Source organism: Scyliorhinus canicula, chromosome 12 (assembly GCF_902713615.1).
Source record: "Scyliorhinus canicula chromosome 12, sScyCan1.1, whole genome shotgun sequence".
Lineage (NCBI taxonomy): Eukaryota > Metazoa > Chordata > Chondrichthyes > Carcharhiniformes > Scyliorhinidae > Scyliorhinus > Scyliorhinus canicula.
In genome coordinates this window covers 120342280-120350721 of record NC_052157.1, presented here as the reverse complement: position 1 = coordinate 120350721, position 8442 = coordinate 120342280, and positions in this window count along the sequence as shown.

The following is an 8442-nucleotide window of genomic DNA, read 5'->3' as shown; positions in this document are numbered from 1 at the left end:
ACGTGTATGTGAGGTGGTCACAATCTTTTCAGCTGAAAAGAAGATGTCCATCCTCCAACTGAACAATTTACAGTACTGAAACAAACAAACATAAAACGAAGACAAACATATGTGCAGGTTCCATCAGAAAGGACATCGTTTCCCTCAAACGATTCCTATTTTACATCATCTGGACACCTCACTTTTCCTCTGTCTCTGTGAACAGGGTCACAAAGGGGTTGCCGTGTCGGGATTCAGACACCGTGTCGTCCTGCTCTCCCGGATCCCACACCCTTGTGTGGATCAGGCATGCTATTTTGGAATTGTGTGACCGGGGGTCACTCTCATCGTTACGGACAAGTCTGTACGAATTGTCCCTGTGCCATAATGTAGTGTCGAGTGTGTTGTCGGGGTAGTCGGGGTCGGGTGGTGGTTCTGGATATTTGAGGTAGGTGACTTCCATGGGGTCACTGGAGTCGGGGTCGTAGTTGGTGCAGTGTGGGCTGTATGGCTGTGTGCTGTCGCTGTCTTCAGAGTCAGTGTCAGTCCTGCTGTCTCTGCTGTGGCAGCTTGTGGGCGTGTCGGGGCGTGGTCTGTCGTGGTCTGTGGGCGGAGTCGTGGGCGAGTCCGTGGATGAACTGGTCTGTGAGGGGGATGGTGGAAAAGTGTCTCTGGTGGGCGGGGTGAAGTGTTCTGCTGCATCCAGCAGTACATGATGAGCATGGTTAGACTGTGTTCCATACGCCTTAAGCTGGTTAATATGAAACCACGCGGTCTTCCCATTAGGATACTTTATCCTGTAAATGGAGGGGCTAATTTTGTCCAAAATTGAGTATGGGCCGGAATATTTTGGAGCCAAAAAACTGCTGGGGTTGTAGACAGATAACATTACCTGTTGCCCAACCTGGAATTCTGTGGTGTGTACGGTCTTATTGAAACAGGCAGTGCGTTGCTGTCGGCGTTTCCCTAGCTGGACTGCGGCTGCGATCTGTGCAGACCTCACAGTCTCAACTAGTTCTTTAACTGCCTTTTCGTGTGTGAGGGCCGTCACTTCGGGGCTGGTCATGTCCAGTCCTAAAAGGAATTCTGTACCTTTCATAGGGCGTCCGGTCATGAGTGTATGTGGTGTGTATCCTGTAGATGTGGAGACAGTGTTCCTTATGAACATGAGTGCAAATGGGAGCACTGAATCCCATGTGGAATTGTTCTCTTGAACCATTTTCCTGAGGGTCGTTTTTAGGGTCCGATTCATGCGCTCCACAATCCCGCTGGACTGTGGATGATACGCAATATGGAAGTTTTGTTTTATACCAAATATTGTCAGGACGTTCTTCATGATCCGTCCTGTAAAGTGAGATCCCTGGTCCGAATCGATACTTCGGGGTAAACCCCATCTCGTGAAGATGTGGTGGGTCAGGATCTTTGCAGCTGTCTTAGCTGTGTTTGTACGTGATGGAAATGCCTCTACCCATTTTGTAAAGGTATCTATCACCACCAGAACATACTTATAGCCATTCCGACAAGGGGGCAATGGACCTATAAAATCGATCTGGAGGTTTGTCCAAGGGCCGTTAACTGGGCGAGTATGCCGAAGTTGTGCTTTCTTAGAATACCGCTCCGGGTTATTCTGAGCACAAATCAGGCAATTCTCTATATAGTGTGTTACATCTGTCCTGAGATTAGGCCACCAACAGAGTTGCCTGAGGTGCCTCGTGGTTGAATCAATTCCTTGGTGTCCGTGGTTATCGTGAAATAAAGCAATCATTGCATTTCTATCCTGCTGTGGGACCACATAAAGTTGATCCTTAATGATCACACCCTCATGTGTGGTCAGTGTGTGTTTAAAGTGCTCGTACGCAGGCACAAAGTTTCCCTTGAAAACCTCCCTGAGGTCTCCATCCTGTTTCTGTGCTGCTACGAGATCTTTAATCTCTGTCTGTGAGACTTGGACTGCGCTCACAGGGGCGCTAGCTGGTGCGCCAGCTGGGGGGGTCCATAAGTGTCCTCTCCTGGAACCTGCCTTAGCCAACGCGTCGGCTTTTACATTCCCAGGGGGTGATGACCTATGGTGGCTGCGAACTTTTATTATGCCGAAGGTCCTGTCCTTCGCTTTCTCCAAAATGTGCATGAGTAAAGGGGCTGATGGAAGGGGTTTCCCGTCTGCGGAGACAAAACCTCGTGTCCTCCACAGGGGCAGAAAATCTGTTAAGCTATTGCAGACATATAAGCTGTCTGAATATATGTCTGCTGGGCAGGGGAAAGAAGCGGGGTGGTCCACTATATACGCTATGGCCGCGAGCTCTGCTGCCTGCGCACCTAAGTGACCTGGTAACTTAAGAGCTATCTCTTCGAGAGCGCGCCCCTGCGCGTCCTCGACGTAGATGCCGCATCCAGTGATACGCTCACCATTTAAAACTGTGGATGAACCGTCCACGTATATCTTGAGGGGTCCACACGTGTCTGTGTGTGGGGGGCCTTGTGCGGGGTTTCCTAGCTTCCTGGGGGGTGTTTTTGCTATGAAGGGGCCTGTGTTATGCAGGGGAGCTACAATTTCACAGTCATGGGGCTGTCCGGGGTATTGGAGGTTGTCTGCTAAATATGTGTGTGTGCGTGTCCGTTTTACAGTAATGTCCCGTCCTTGTAAAAGTAGGGTCCAGCTAGCTGCCCTAATCTGGCTAACTGAACCGTCCTTCAGTCGACCGTCTAGTAGTAGCTGTGTGGGTGTGTGTTCAGTTAGAATGGTGATGGGGTTTAGTCCGGTTATGTATGAAAAGTACTGTACTGCCCAGAAGACAGCAAGGAGGTGCCTCTCAAGGCTGAAAATCCTTGTTCAACCGGGTCTAACAGTCGGGAGGCATAAGCCACTGGTATTAGCTGCTCGTGCCGTTCCTGAAGCAACACGGCCGAGAGGGTCAGATCTGTGCTAGCTACCTCGATTGCGTACGGGGAAAGTTGGTCTGGGACTAGCAGCGCGGGTGCTGCACTAAGGGCTCGTTTTAACTCTTCCACAGCCTCTGTATGCTGCGGAAGCCATTCCCAGGGGGCTCCTTTCTTAAGGAGGTCTGAAAGTGGGGCGGCTTTTGTCGCAAATCCGTCTATGTGGTTCCGACAATAACCAACCAGTCCTAAAAACGACCGGAGGGCTGAAACATTCTGGGGAAGGGGCAATTTGACAATCGAATCAATTCTTTTGAATTCGATCTCGCGTTTGCCGTGCGTGATGACTGTTCCCAAATACATCACTTTACTTTCCAAAATCTGGGCCTTTCTGGGGTTAACTTTACATCCAATTGAAGTTAACAGTTCCAGGAGTTCGGCCAGAAGCGTAATGTGCTCTGCCTTTGTGTCTGTCTGCAGTAGTAGGTCGTCTACATACTGTACCAGACATTCGGGTCGGGAAAATTTTTCTAATCCACTTGCCAGCTGCCGGTGGAAAATGGAGGGTGAATTGTGGAATCCTTGTGGGAGGCATGTCCACGTGTACTGCTGAGTTTTAAAAGTGAATGCGAATTTGTATTGGCACGCTTTCGCCAATGGTATGGACCAGAATCCGTTACTGATATCCAATACCGTGAAGTACTTGGCGTTGAGACCCTGCTTGAGCATGGTCTCAGGACTAGTAGCTACCGTTGGGGCTACTGCGGGGGTTACTTTATTGAGTTCCCGATAATCGATGGTCAGACGCCATGATCCATCGGGCTTCCTCACTGGCCAAATGGGGGCATTGTTGGTGGAGGCTACCGTTCTAAGTACACCTTGGTCCAACAAGCTACCTATAACCTTTTCTATTTCCACCTCTGCCTCGAGGGGAAATCTATATTGCTTTTGCGGTCGGGGGTCCTGTCCGGTAACATGAACTTGTCCAGTCATTCTGCCGCAGTCATGACGGTGACTTGCAAATGCTGTCCTGTGTTTGTTCAGTAATGCTTTAATTTGTCTGTCTGTGTGGAGTGTAGTCAGGTCGAATGAGTACTCTCCTACTGCGCTAATCCGATTAGCGTAGTCTCCTACTGTGAGGGTGGCTGGTGCTCTGTCTGCTCTTGCCATTTGCCAGACACACTGGTTCACTGGGTCGAACGATAAGCTGTGTGTGTTCATAAAATCAATCCCTAGGATGTGTTCTGCTGTCCTGGGAAGGTTTACTAGAACTACGGGGTGCCTTGTGCTAATGTTCCCTAGCTGAATTGCTATGGGTGCTGTAATGTGTCCCTGCTGCGAGTGTCCGGTGAACCCGCTAAGTGTAATGGTGGATGTGGTCGGCCACGTGTCTGAGTGTGCCGTGGTTGTGGAGTTAATGGTGGTGCGGGATCCTCCTGTGTCCCAGAGTAATTCTATGGGCTTCCCTTTTACTCTTGCTGTGACTACGGGTCTCCCTGATGAGTCCCATAGTGTGTCACAGACCCAAGTGGGGGAGCCCGAACACCGTCAGTCCGTCTCGTCCACATTGGTGGGTCCTGACTGTACTGTAACATTATGGATCGGTTTTGCCTTACTGCAGTTCAGAGTGCCTGTCTGCTGGCCTCTCTGAGATCGCTGGGGTGCATTGCATTCCTTAGCCCAATGCCCTAACTGTCCACAGTTATAGCATTCCTGTCCTTTCTGCCGAGGGCTGCTCTTGCCTTCATTTACCCATGCGGGCTTCTGGTGCTCTCTGACTGCTTGAATATCTGCAGCAGCCTGAGCCTCTTCTGGGGATCTAACTTTGCCTTTTCCCTGAAGCGATTGCTCCCAAGCGCGGGACAACCTTTTCAGGACCCATTTCTCGTTATGGGCCTCTTCTGAGGGGTCATAGCTGTTGCAAGCGCTCTGTCCTGCTTCTGTTGCGTGGGAGATTAATGTGCGCGTCCACTTAACCATGTTTTCGCGGGATAAATGTGCTCTATCTAATTGTCCAAAAACTGCGCTGAAATGAATCCACAGCCTTCCTGCGAATGCTGTGGGGTGTTCGGATCTTTTCTGCCTGCATTTGTTTAATCCTTCTACTGGGTCACCTCTATTGTACCCTATGGCATCTAAAATGGCGGTGTGCATCTCCTCTAGGCTGCCTCCTGCCACGTTCTGTGGGTCGGGGAGGGCTGCTACTACACTTTGGTCTAAACTCAGAACTGTGAGCTTAACCTGCTCTCTCTCATCCAGGCCATACATGGTCGCCTGCTGTTTAACTTTTGCGAAAAATTGGTGGGGGTCTGCGGTGGGGAGGAACGGAGTGATCTTTTCACACGCGTCCCTTAGCTGGGTTACTGTTAAAGGGGTGGTGTAGGTTATGTCTGGGGCGCCTTCTGATTCGGCTTTTCTCTGCGTGGTTACGGGATTCATGGGTGCGGTTATGGTCTGAGCTGTGGGGGGTTGGGGTGCCTGTCGTTTCTGCTGAGCTGCTGGCGCACATGTTCCCTGAACATAACGTTGCGCTGTCTCACTTAATTCCTGCCAATCTGGGGCATTTTCCCCATCTAACTGTGCTCCAAAGGTGCTTTGGAAGCCATTCTGCACCGAAAGCAGAGATTGCAGTTCCGCAATCTGTTTCCTGCATTTCGCGTGGTCAACTGTGCTTTGTCTTTGTTCGGTCGTTGCAGCATGGAGTGCTCTCAAAGCTGCTTTGAGATCAGAACATTGCCTCTGCAATGCCTCCACCTGCTTTTCTGATTCCTGTCTTATCAGAACGGCACGTTGCACGTCCTGATAGGCTTTCTCATACTGGGTCTGGGAACTGCTCAGATGCGCTAGACAAGACTGGTGAGCCCTCTTGGCATCATCCACCTCTCTATCCTTCTCTGCCAACTTCCCTTTTAGATCCACATTCTCTTTCTCAATGTCCCTGACATCGACCTTACTCATCCTATTCCTCTCTTCTAAATCTGTCCGGAGCGTCCTGATGACCTCCTCTGCGCCTCGCAACTGTGCCAAACAGGACACAATCGCCATCGGCTTGCGTGCTTTACTTAGGTTCTTTTTGTGTATTTGAGAGAGGTTCTCCCACCAAGTATGACCTATACTCCCGGGACCTGTCTCCTCATTTGCACAAAACTCTTTCCAAAGGGGCCATCCCTTTCCTTGTAAATATTTGCGGAGTTCCAGCTCCCACGTGGGACACTGGCCTACTCTGCTACTGCTGCTGGTCGCTGCGACCACAAACTTTTCTGGATCCATCAGACGTTCCATTGCCTGCATGGCCATTTTCTCTGACTCTCTTTTTTTTTTGGAACAGGGGGTTGCTGGGGTTGTGTTTCAAGAAACGGGTACGGCTTACGCTATGTTCCGTTCACAAAACTACCGAAAGTTTGTCGCAACAAAAAGCTTTCAGTTTTACCTTACAGCCCTGTTAGTACGCATGCACTAAACACACTTCCGAATTACGCTTATTAGTTTGAACACCTTGAATACTCGTGATTTTCTTTACTTTCTTACTTTCTCTGTAATTTGGAGTTCTAATTCAAATTTCAGGGTCCTGGACGGTGTGGGGTTTCCACTTACAACCGTGTCCCGTCAGGATGTCGCCACTAAATGTTGCACGTTTTACTGTGGTTGTAAAACGCGTTTATTGGAGTGTATTAACACGCCTCCGTATTCGACGTGTGCTTAACACTACTAGGCTCTGTTCTATGAATTTATTCAGCTCTGGAGTCGCCAGGTGCCGTATAGACACCGTCACAAGTATTCCAAGGTCAAGTTCAAAGTAATAAAGACGATACACCGATTAGTAAGGTTCAAACAATCAATATTTATTATACAGTTATAATAAATACTCATGCACACACTAAGAGACTAAGCTATAACTAAACTTAAGTGATCAGAATACTTATCTAACAGGAACAGGCAAGGTCAGAGAACGAGGCCTTCGTCCTGGTCTTGTACTGCAGCCTTCAGCAAGCGTTCTGGTACTGGGGGTCTAGTGGGCTTGGATCGCGTAGCGAGCGTTGAACTTACGGTTTCGGCGGCTGGTGCTCAACGGCTGGAGTCAGGATGCAAGATGTCAGTCAGAGCCGGAGCACGGGTTTAACAGACCGGGCTATGTGGGGAATTTACCTTTATACCCCTCTCTAATGTCCTTGCCCCCTTCTGGGCGGGCTCTACCTTTCGGTACCGATTGGAGCGTTTCCAAACGGTTACCTTCAAAATCCTCCAATGCGAGGGCCTTCCTCGGTGTTGGGGGGTGGTTTCGATATTCGTTACTCTGGTGCCATCCTGTCTGCGCAACCAATTAAGTGTTACATTGAGATGGAAATGTTGCCATTGTTTTTGCCTGGATCTGGGCTGCCTCATCAGAATGCTAAGCGCTTTGCCATTAACACCTTTGGCTTGGAGATCTTGCACCTGGCCAGAAACTGGTTTGCTGCTTGCAAAATGCTAATTAGTTGAGAGCAGACTGTCTGCTCTCACTACACAGGCTTTTCCTTCTGTCTTCCATTTTACTTTGGCTCAGTGTCCATTTTGCGTGGCCAGCATGGCTACACTCTCCTGGCCACCCCCCCGAGGTACTCGCTTGTCACAGCCGACCCATCAAAGGGATGGGCGTGCCCCAATGAAACCAGTGCCATTTTGTTGCTAGGATGAGGGTGTGTGGGCAGTGGAGTGCTTATATTCAGCTCCTGCTTGTCAGGTTCCCCAGTGTTGATCCCAACCACGTCGTATCACACTTCGGCATGCATTGAAATTGCACTGGTTCCACATGATGCTGGTGCTGGCCTAGTAATGCGTCCTGAATTGCTCTGGGACAGGTGGCACTTTTGGGGCTGTAGAACACTCGTGATTCAGTCCCGGCTTCATTACTTAGGGCGAGATTCTCCATTGGCCGATGCTGATATCGTAATCGCCGATCGGGTGGAGACTCCTAATTTATGACCGAATTGGGGGTGTTGCCTGTTTTTGGATGCTCAGCCCCCTACAAAACGGCGTCATCGAGGAGTATGCCGAATGCCATTGGGATGGCCTCAGGATGTTACCTGAAGGGTAACCTCCCCCAATGCTCCGCCCCCAATGGGCCGGTTTCCCAATGGTGCGGCACAGGTGTTTTCAGTTTTCGTGAACCCGTCGTGGCGAATACAGACTGTGTCCAGCAGCGTCACAGTCGGGGAGGAGCCACGCTGCTGGCTGGGGGGTTTCGGCGAGGGCTGGGGAGACTGGTGGGGGGTGGGTCAGGTGGCAAGGGGGTGTCCAGCAGGGCACTATCAGGCAGCTCGGGTCCGCGCGCGGCTGGCACCATGTTGTATGGCGCGGCCACTGCGGGTTGTCACTGTGTGCATGCGCGGTCAAGGACCCGGCAATTCTCCAGGGAAGGCCGTACGTTTTACATGGCTTGGCTGCTAGCCCCTCACCGGTCGGAGCATTGATGCTGGGGACTCGCCAATTTTTTTGTCATAGAACCAGACACTTCCTCCAGACATAACCTCAAAATCGGAGAATCCAGCCCTTAGTCTCTCAAACGGAGAATTCTGCCCATCGGCCCCCTGGACGGGCCAGAATTGC